The following is an 11479-nucleotide window of genomic DNA, read 5'->3' as shown; positions in this document are numbered from 1 at the left end:
CCCCTCCACTCCATTCGCTCCGCCAAAGCCGCCCTCCCAGCCGCGCCGATACGTCGGCACCGCGGTTCAGCGATCCTCTCGCTCCCACAGTACGCTCTCGTAGACTGCCGTCCTCTGGCTACGTTCTTGTGGAGGCGCACGGCGGTCAGCGCCGCCACCGCTGGCGACGTTCGTGTGGAGACGCACGGCGGTCAGCTTCTCCCACGGTACGCGCATTCTAGACTGAGGCCCCGTTCATGTCGGTGTAGCGTTGAATGTTAGCTGATAGACGCTGTTAATCTCACTGTTTGCCGAAGTAGTTTACTGTCAATATGCTCTGCTTAAGAAGCTTCCTTGCCCTGTTCTGCACTCAATCTGCTTAGCTGAGATGGCATGCCAAGGCTGATTAGTTGCTAAAATATCCTGCCATATATTTATTGTGACGTAGATTGCCATGGTCTAGTAGCCAATCTGTTAGGTGAAATAGCTCTACACCGTTTTATACTCGATCTTTGTTGCTGGGATGGCCTTCGATAGTTCGATGGCTGTGTGCTCGGCCTCATTGACTACTGAAATAGCCTGCCATAATTTGGCACTCAAATCTGTTTGCTGAATTAGCTATACATATATTTTGTTACTTAGATCTGCTCGTCCAAATATCTTGCCATAGCTTTAGACATCGACCTAGGTATTTTTTTTTCTGGACTTCATAAAAAAGCATATATGTTTTTCCTGTAATATCTAGTAGAAGAACTAATTTGTATGTCTAACAAATGGACAGGACTTGGATAACTTCTACTCGAAGATTCTCCGCTGCATATGTCGAGGGGGTTGAAAACTTCATGAACTTTATCAGAGCTGAGTACGGTGGTCCGAAATCAGATGTGCTCTGCCCGTGTAGCAGTTGTATGAATTCAGTTACAAGACCCCAGTCAACTGTACAAAATCATCTACACTTGTATGGGATGTCGGTCACATATACTAGGTGGGTTCATCATGGTGAAGCTGTGAACGTCAATGTTATTGACTACATGGAAGTAGCAGATCACCATCTTGATCTGCCTAATGCTCAGGTGGAAGAGGAGGAGCAGGTGGTGGTGGCGGAGCCAGTGAGTTTGACCAACATTGAAACAATGCTACGAAATGCTCGTGCATTCCGTGAACTTTCACCTGCAGAAGAAAAACGGTGGGCCCGCATGTTGGAACAATGCAACGTTGCTGTCACGCCAGGAAATAAGCTGTCAGTATTCTCAGCTATGGTCACCTTTCTTCAGGTGAAGACATCTGAGCGGATGACCAACAAATCATTCGATGTGATGTTGGCTGCTTTCCGCAAATCTTTCCCAGATGCGTGTGAGCTGCCACACACCTACAGTAAAATGAAGAATTTCCTTCGTGCAGTTGGAATTGGATATGATATGATCCATGTTTGTAAGAATAATTGTGTTCTGTTCCGGAAGGATTATGCCAACTTAAGTGAATGCCCGAAATGCAAATCATCAAGATGGAAAGATGGTGATGCTGTGAAGAGGATTCCTCATAATGTTCTGAGACATTTTCCAATTACACCAAGATTGCAGAGGTTGTTTCATCATGCTGGAACAAGAGAGGATGTACTGTGGCATTCTAGGAACCAGGAGTACAGAGATCAGAATGTAATGAGCCATCCATCTCATGGTAGTGACTGGAAAAGCTTCAATGATAAACACAAAGAGTTTGCTGCTGACCCGAGAAACATTAGACTTGGCTTAGCTTCAGATGGATTTAACCCATTTGGCCACCAGAGTGCCACATATAGCATGTGGCCAGTGCTTGTTATCCCTTACAACATGCCTCCAAATGTCTGCACCAAAGAATCAAACTACATGATGGCCTTGCTCATCCCAGGTCCAAAAAGTCCTGGAAAGGATTTTGATTTGTTCATGGAGCCTCTTGTGGAGGAACTTCAACAGCTATGGAAGGGTGTTCTCACTCGAGACCTATATAGCAGCCCACCAGCTGATTTCTTTCTGCGTGCTGTTATAATTTGGTGCATCCATGATTATCCGGCTTTGGGCACTATGGCAACACAGATATTTTTCTTGGAAGACACATTTGCACATAGCGATGACTGGAGAGTATTGCAAAGGTTTGAGCAGAGGAATTCGTTTAATGAAGTTGCACAACAAGATGATGCTTACACTGCTCCTGATGTACAAGATAACACAGATGTTCCTAATATCTTTGAGAACCATCACGTCAATGATGCCGGCGAAAAGATTGCCTGTTGTGTTGTGGACATACAAGAGTTGATCAAGAAGAAGCCAACGTTCGAGGACGTTGAGGACGAAGAAGAAGCTGACACCGTGGGGAATTATGATTCAGACTGATACACATGGCGAAGATGTTGACGCTGCTGCTGCGGATGATGATTACATTGCTTTTGTCGTATTTGCCTGTCAGAAGACGTTTTTTATCTACTATGTGAAATTGTGTTTGCTATGACAACTGAAACCTGATGAACATGTTGTTTAGTATTTTGCTGTGAGAACATCACTTGTTATGTATGCTGATTTGTGTTTGGTGATTGTATGACAACTAAAACATGATGACATTGTTGTTTAGTTGTACTCATATTTGGCTGTGAAACTTGAATTTGATGACATAGTTTGCTGTTGGACTGCAATTTGCTCGACGTCTTCGAATGAGAACAAAGCTGACCCGACAGGGCCTCTGCTATTTATTTATTTATATGAGCAAAAGGGGATACCCCCTGATTTCCGTTAATAGAAATCATTAGATGTTCACAACACTATGCCCAGCCTGCTACACAGGTTTCATTCATTACTAGTTTCAGCAAAGTGCTCATGTCGTAGCCACTGAATACATCACGAGTGCTACATACACTGGAAATAAAGAGACAATCATCCTACAGAGCACATCGATTTTGCCCATTATCTTCACAAGCTCTTTCATCTCCTCATTGTTGTCAAGGCCGTTCAGCAGCTATTGCTTGGCCATGATCAGAGGAACTGCATCTTTAACCTACTACTCTGCATCTTCCTCTTCTGCCGTTCCTTCAGTTACTTGTCCAACACCCCAACCTGCTGGTATTGGGATTCCTCGGCTAACCAAATAATCAGCGTAGTTGCATTCCCCCACATTAGCAACTTCCCAGAAATACAAATCACACAAATCTTCCCTTTTCTGAATGAATCAAATTGGAAGATCATCAACCAAACTATTAAAAAAATCAGCAACTGAAAGCAGCAGAACAACACTTAAACATATTATTACCCCATGATTCGGGCATTTGTAGAAGACTCGACCAGGGTTGCGGATTGTGGTTGAGACGCGACGGATGACTCTGCGTGATTTGCAGCAGTGGCACCACACCAACGGCAGCGGGTTGCGATGAGCAATCGGCTGTGGTACGCGTGCCGGCGGGGGTGTGATGAGACCCACAGGCGATGGTATGGGTGGCGACTTGGCGCATATCTGGTTGTTGCCTGCTGAAGAGCAGGTGGACGAGCAGCCAGCGGACATGGTTGCTGCGGCCAGAGCTTCTGATGCTAGGCAGAGTAAGTAGAGAAGAGGAGAAGCGAACGTTGGATATGTCAGTTTCATTACTTGCAGAGTAGCATAGCACCATATATAGTCATAGTCTAGGTTTGGATTCGAACCAGCTACAGGAGCACGTCTTTCTTTTTTCTAAAACTCGGCAACGTCTCTTTACTGGTACACTAGCTTGTTCTGTATGCCTTCCCAAGTCTTCGATTTTCTTTCCCTTTTTTTGCAAGGAAGGAAGGAGGACAAAATTGAGAGTTCCTGGGACTCGAACCCAAGACCTCTCGGTTGAAAACCAAGGGTTCTAGTCACTTATGTGGCGAACGTTCCCTGTGAGGAGGACGGCAGACGAACGCATTTTCCTCGCAGTTTTCTTCCTATATATAAAAAAGTATGTTACTTGGTGTCCGCTTAGTCAACAAACGATTGTGCCAACCTTGACCATTGGATTGACATTCAACGTCTGTCGCATTTCTTCGGTCTCTTCTTCCTCGAGCCGCCAAAGCCAAACCAGCGCCGGCGGGACCGCCTGCTCCCGCCTCCCACGGCTGGCTGTGATCTCTCCCGGCTCCTGTTCGTTCCCGTCCGAGGCCTCACCATCGTCCTCCGCCTTGGTTCGCTCGCCGCGGCGCCGCCCTCCGGTGTTGTCAACATGGTCAACAACCGAGAGGAATAAGGAGATGACTGTACATGGTGAGGATGACAGTAGGGACCCAGCAGCGCGCGCAGTAATTTTGTTTTTTCGGGACGGAGAAGGGTATCAACTGAGTTGTGCGGGACCCGTGGCCCGTCTAGCCCAGGCTTTTATTTCATATGTTTAGCACATGACCACCCCAGTTTGTTTTTTTTTCTTTCTGAAAATGGCTAGCCAGCTATTTTGTTTTTTGCAGAATAACCAACGTAGGCCTACTTGCTTTTCTACGCCCTGCTGGGCCGGAAATCTTTCAAGACGAGGAGGGATGCATTTTGCCCAGAAAATGGGCTATAAGTAATAAGAAATGGGCTATAAGTAATAATAAATGGGCTGTAAAATGAAAAAATGCAGCAAACAGGCAATTAGTTCCAAAATACTGTTTTCTTTCGGATTTTGATATTTTAAATTTCATTTTTTTTGTGCGGGTAAAATTTCATTGAATTTAAATTAAGGTATATTTAGATTTAAAATTAATTTAAATCTGGCTAGAAATTTCGGGCTGTATGCTGTTTGGGACAGATTTGGAGGCTGACTTGTGGGTCTACTAGGTTGACATGTACTTTGGCTTTGTCAACTTAGTCCACAAACGATTCTAGCAGCGGTGACCGTTGGATGTTAATCCAACGGCCGTGCTGCTTCTTCAATATCTGATCTTCTTGCTCCAGCCGCCCAAACCAGCTCCGGTGGGACTGCCTACTCCCGCCTCCCGTGGCCGGCTGTGCTGCCGCACAGGCCGCACCGCCCCACCCTACATGGTCAAGGAACGACTTCCATCGGACATGGATTGTACGTGGGAGGCTGACAGCTGGGTCCACGGCCGCAGCAAGGAAGTGCCTCCTTATTACGCGGAAAATAATGATTCCTCCATCTGACAGCTGGGACCCACCGGACGGGCCACTATATTTTGCGGAAAAAACGTTTCCCCCTGATTGCTGGGACCCACTGGACCCACCTGGTCTAGAAATTTTTATGCTCAGCTTTCTCATAATGATCGATCCATGCTTGATACTTCTTGTGCTGGTTCTTTTATGAAGAAGACTATTGAATTCTGGTGCGATCTTTTGGAAAGAATTAAACACAACTCTGAAGATTGGGAACTCAACGAAGGTAAAGAGTCAGGTATTAAGCTTAAATATGATTGTGTTAAATCTTTTATGAATACCGATGCTTTTCAAAAGTTTAGCACTAAATATGGACTTGACTCTGAGATAGTAGCCTCCTTTTGTGAATTTGCCACTGATGTTGATATCCCTAAGGAGAAGTGGTTTAAATATCACCAACCTATTAAAGAAGAAATTAAAGAATCGGTACCAGTTAAAGAAGAAACTATTATTTATAATGTTGATCCACTTGTTCCTACTACTTATATTGAGAAACCACCTTTCCCTGTTAGGATAAAGGAAATGCTAAAGTTTCAACTGTGTTCAATAAAATCTATATTAGAACACCTAAACCTGATGAGCAAATTAAAGTAGAACCTAGTGTTGCTATGGTTAAAGATCTCCTGGAAGAAAATATAGACGGGCATGTTATTTACTTTTGTAATGAAGCTACTAGAATTGCCAAACCTGCTAAAGAGGATAAACATAGACCCGTTGTTGGCATGCCTGTTGTCTCAGTTAAAATAGGAGACCCCTGTTATCATGGTTTATGTGACATAGGTGCTAGCGTGAGTGCTATTCCCTTTACCTTATATCAAGAAATTATGAATGACATAGCACCCGCTAAAATAGAAGAAATAGACGCTACTATTAAACTTGCTACTAGAGACACCATCACACCACTTGGGATTGTTAGAGATGTTGAAGTCTCGTGTGGGAAAATAAAATATCCTACTGATTTTCTTGTTCTTGGTTCTCGACAAGATGATTTTTGTCCCGCTATCTTTGGTAGACCTTTCTTGAACACCGTCAATGCTAAAATAGATTGTGAGAAACAAACTGTCGGAGTTAGCTTTGGTGATGAGTCTCATGAGTTTAATTTTTCCAAGTTTAGTAGAAAACCTCATAAAAAAGAATTGCCTTGTAAGGATGAAATAATTTGGTCTTGCTTCTATTGCTGTGCCTCCTACTTATCCTTTAGAACAATATCTGCTAGACCATGAAAATGATTTACATATGCATGAAAGAAATGAAATAGATAAGATCTTCTTTGAACAACGTCCTCTGCTTAAACACAATTTGCCTATTGAAACTCCAGGAGGTCCTCCTCCACCTAAAGGTGATCCTGTGTTTGAATTAAAACAATTTCCAGACACTTTGAAATATGCTTATCTTGATGAGAAGAAGATATATCCTGTTATTAGTGCTAACCTTTCAGAACATGAAGAAGAAAGATTATTGAAAGTTCTAAGGAAGCACCGAGCTGTTATTGGATATACTCTTGATGATTTAAAGGGCATTAGCCCCACTCTATGTCAGCATAAAATTAATATGGAACCTGATGCTAAACCCGTTGTTGATCACCAATGTCGGTTAAATCCAAAGATCAAAGAAGTGGTAAGAACAGAAATATTAAAACTTCTCGAAGCAGGTATAATCTATCCTATAGCTGATAGTAGATGGGTAAGTCCTGTTCATTGTGTCCCTAAGAAAGGAGGTATCACTGTTGTTCCTAATGATAAGAATGAACTTATTCCGCAAAGAATTGTTACAGGCTATAGAATGGTAATTGATTTTAGAAAATTAAACAAAGCAACTAGAAAAGATCATTACCCTCTGCCTTTTATTGATCAAATGCTAGAAAGATTGTTTAAGCACACACATTTTTGCTTCCTTGATGGATATTCAGGTTTTTCACAAATACCGGTTTCTCAACCAGATCAAGAAAAGACCACTTTCACTTGTCCCTTTGGAACTTCTGCTTATAGACGTATGCCTTTTGGTCTATGCAATGCACCTGCTACCTTTCAAAGATGTATGACTGCTATATTCTCTGATTTTTGTGAAAAGATTGTTGAGTTTTTCATGGATGACTTTTCTGTTTATGGGAAGTCTTTTAATGATTGTTTAAGCAATCTTGATCGAGTTTTGCAGAGATGTGAGCAAACAAATCTTGTCTTGAATTGGGAGAAGTGCTACTTTATGGTTAATGAAGGTATTGTCTTGGGCCATAAAATTTCTGAAAGATGTATTGAGGTGGACAAAGCTAAGGTTGATGCAATTGAGAAAATTCCATGTCCTAAAGATATCAAAGGTATTCATAGTTTCTTAGGTCATGCTGGTTTCTATAGGAGATTTATCAAAGACTTTTCTAAAATTTCTAGGCCCCTTACAAATCTTTTACAAAAGGATGTTCCTTTTGTTTTTGATGATGATTGTTTAGAAGCCTTTGAAACACTCAAGAAAGCCTTAATTTCTTTACCCATTGTTCAACCACCTGATTGGAACTTGCCTTTTGAAACTTGCTAGTGATTATGTTGTTGGTGTTGCTTTAGGAAAAAGAGTTGATAAGAAACTAAATGTTATTCATTACGCTAGTAAAACTCTGGATAGTGCTCAAAGAAATTATGCAACTACTGAAAAGGAATTTCTACCAGTGGTGTTTGCTTGTGATAAATTTAGCTGTTACATTGTTGACTCTAAAGTTATCGTTCACACCACCATGCTGCTATTAAATATCTTATGGAAAAGAAAGATGCTAAACCTAGACTTATTCGATGGGTTCTCTTACTACAAGAATTTGATTTACATATTACTGATAGAAAAGGGGCAGAGAACCCCGTAGCTGATAACTTGTCTAGGCTTGAGAATGTCCTTGATGACCCACTACCTATTGATGATAGTTTTCCTAATGAGCAGTTAGCAGCAATAAATGTTTCTAATAACACTCCTTGGTTTGCTGACTATGCTAATTACATTGTTGCTAAATATTTACCACCTAGCTTTACATACCAATAAAAGAAAAAAATCTTCTATGATTTAAGACATTACTTTTGGGATGACCCGCATCTTTATAAAGAAGGAGTAGATGGTATTATTAGACGTTGTGTACCTGAGCATGATTATCATTTGTGAGTAGTTACTTTTGTTCTTGAGGTCACGGGAGAAATCATGTTGCAAGTAATCATGTGAACTTGATATGTGTTTGATATTTTTATAGTATGTATGTTGTGATTCCCTTAGTGGTGTCATGTGAATGTCGACTACATGACACTTCACCATATTTGGGCATAAGGGAATGCATTGTGGAGTATTTATTAGATGATGGGTTGCGAGAGTGATAGAAGCTTAAACCCTAGTTTATGCGCTATTCCGTAAGGGACCGATTGGATCCAAAAGTTTAATGCTATGGTTAGAATTTATTCTTAATACTTTTCTCGTAGTTGTGGATGCTTGCGAGGGGGTTAATCATAAGTAGGAGGTTTGTTCAAGTAAGAACAGCACCTAAGCACCGATCCACCCACATATCAAATTATCAAAGTAGAAAACACGAATTGAACCAACATGATGAAAGTGACTAGATGAAATTCCCGTGTACCCTCAAGAACGCTTTGCCTATTATAAGAGACTGTTTTGGCCTGTCCTTTGCCTCAAAAGGATTGGGCTACCTTGCTACACTTTTGTTACTACTATCATTGCTTGCTCGTTACAAATTATCTTACTATCAAACTACTCTATTACTTACAATTTCAGCGCTTGCAGACATTACCTTGCTGAAAACCACTTGTCATTTCCTTCTGCTCCTCGTTGGGTTCGACACTCTTACTTATCGAAAAGAGCTACAATTGACCCCATATACGTGTGGGTCATCAAACAACCGTGTTGTCTCCATGGTTATTGGAAGCTGACTTAGAAATCTTCTTTGATGCACCGCGGGCATCTCGTTCTGACGGAAACTAAGATGGATTGACTCTATCTCTAGACTCTCAGCCTCCTGAAGGGCCTCAGTCCGGGCCTCAGCTAGACGTGCATTCTCTGCGTTGATATCCTCCTAAATCTTGGCCAGCTACTCACGACACTTCATGATCTCTGCATTGTGCGTGTTTGCGTTCTCCAGAGTTACTGGATCTGCAAGGAGTGTGCCGAGAGTGGTCATCATCTCAGTCAGGGCCTGAGCCCCTGTTCTTCCAGAGCTGGCTGCCACCAGCGCAGTCGTTGCAGCTCCCGCATCATTGGACAGTTGACCGAGCGTGACCTCGGCCGGGTTCTGGCTAGTAGATGTGTCTATGACCAAGTTCCCCAGCGCATCGTAGCGGGGCTGATTCTGGTTTCCTGCCATGAAGATTGTCGCGTGACGTGGCGGCTCGTAGGATTCTGGACAGAACTCATCATCTGAGTACCCTCCTAGCACTTCATCAAAAAGCGGAAGTATAGACTCGGTCTCCCCAAGTGATGACTCGTCATCTGAATAGGCAAGTGTGTCGCCTCTGGACACCGAATTAGTGGCCGGGTCAAGCTCCTGCGTGACTCCGCTGATGAAGCCGACGAATGCACTGGTCTTGTTGGGTTTGGTCCTGCGAGCGGACTCGACGAAGTCAGCAATGTTATCTGGCTCTAGGCCAGACCCGTCGATGATGCCGATGAACACATGGATCTTGCCAAAGGGGGCCCGGTATCCTGACTCGGTAGAATCGGCCTTGGGACCCTAGCCGGCATCATCGATGTAGAGCTGGCCGTGCCGGCTCTTTGTCATCCGACCGATCGCGTAACCCTCAATCCTTCGAAGGGCTCCCTTCAAGAACTCAACACCACTGTGCGCTAGCCCCACAGTGGACACCAACTGTCGTGGTTTTGTCATGACAGATGTCCTCGTGAGATAACTAAGTTGCAAGGCCATCGCTAGTAGGTGATGACTTGAACGGGGTTGATCGGAATCAAGGGACGCAAGTTTACCCAGGTTCGGCCCCTCACGGTGGAGGTAAATACCTAATCCTGCTTGATTGATATTGATGACGATCTCAATTACAAGGATCTGCTTTCGCTACCAAGCTTTCTAGAGTTTCTAACTTGTCATTTGACGTCCCAGGAACCCCCTTTATATAATAGGTTGGGCTCCTAATTTACAGAAGATTCCGGGTCGTACTCATAACCCGTATCCTACTCTAAGTCTTATTTGACTTTCTGTGCTTTCTAAGTTAATAGAGTTTCAGTTTTGGGCCTTCCTGTAAGCCGGCCCTGCAAGGCTTGTTTGTAAGCCGGCAACCATAGGCCGGGTCTTCTCTCCAGGCCCCTGGCCTTTCTCCCTCTGGTAAAACTCCTTTGAGACTCGAGAGTGGGTGACGCCCCAAACCGGGCCAGGGAGACCAGGTTTAAAACCGAGTTACACCACGCCGGGTCTCATCTCTTGGGAATATCCCCAATATACCCCATGTAAACCCTAGACCTCTCCTGTCTATATAAAGGGAGGTCTAGGATCTCATCCATCCATCCAATATCAGATCTAACTCTCGGTAGACATCACGTACACCATTGTATTCCTCTGCACGAGGTATCCCCTCACCATGAATAACAAGAAGAAGCAAGATGTAGGGTATTAGTCTTCGGAGGCCTGAACTTGGGTAAATTGTGTGTGCAGACTCCGTCCCGTTACTTCCGATCTCGTCATGTACCCTACCAAGGGATGTGATGGTATTTTGCTCCGCCAACGGCATTGTCCTACAGGTTTGGAGCTTCATTGCGGATCTCATCGGGTGGCGGCTAATTTGGGCAGCGGGTCCTGTGGAAAATGTCTGTATGGAAGAGCTAGATGAGAAAGACTTTCCACTTAGAGTCAAAAGTCCATGCTAGATGAACGGTGTTTATGACCTTGACGAAAATTACTTATCTTGAGTTAATACACCAAAATTGGTTATTTCAATTGATCCACAAAAGGAACTGATCACTACGATAAGTCCAGCGATGGGAGGTGTAGAAGGAGGAAGCGAGCTTCTTCCTGGGGCCGCCTTGGTTCAATTGATTGGTCGAGGATGGTCACTGAGTGACGCGGAGTCGAGGGACACAAGGAATGCACAAGCTGGGGGTTTTTGGCCACAAAGGCGGACGAGGGGGCCTGCGGGCACGCTTGGATGTGGCCCGCGAGGGAGGAAAGAGAGGGCGAGAGAGTGTGGTGGCGGAGAGCGGAGGAAAGCAGGTAGGGTTAGGGTTTGTAGGGGAAGGTGATTATCAGCGGGAGTGGAGCATGGTGGTTGGCTCTCCCACCGGCTGACGTTGCCCAGAGGAGAGGGAGAGCATGCCTCCTGCGTGACCCCTTCGGTGAAGACCACAAAGAGGGGTACATGGGTGGGCTTGGGCCCGATGGGGATTAGGTAGAACACGTATG

Source organism: Triticum aestivum, chromosome 6D (genome assembly GCF_018294505.1).
Source record: "Triticum aestivum cultivar Chinese Spring chromosome 6D, IWGSC CS RefSeq v2.1, whole genome shotgun sequence".
NCBI classification, from domain to species: Eukaryota; Viridiplantae; Streptophyta; class Magnoliopsida; order Poales; family Poaceae; genus Triticum; species Triticum aestivum.
The sequence above is the reverse complement of the archived record's forward strand: the minus strand, read 5'-3'. Positions refer to the sequence as shown.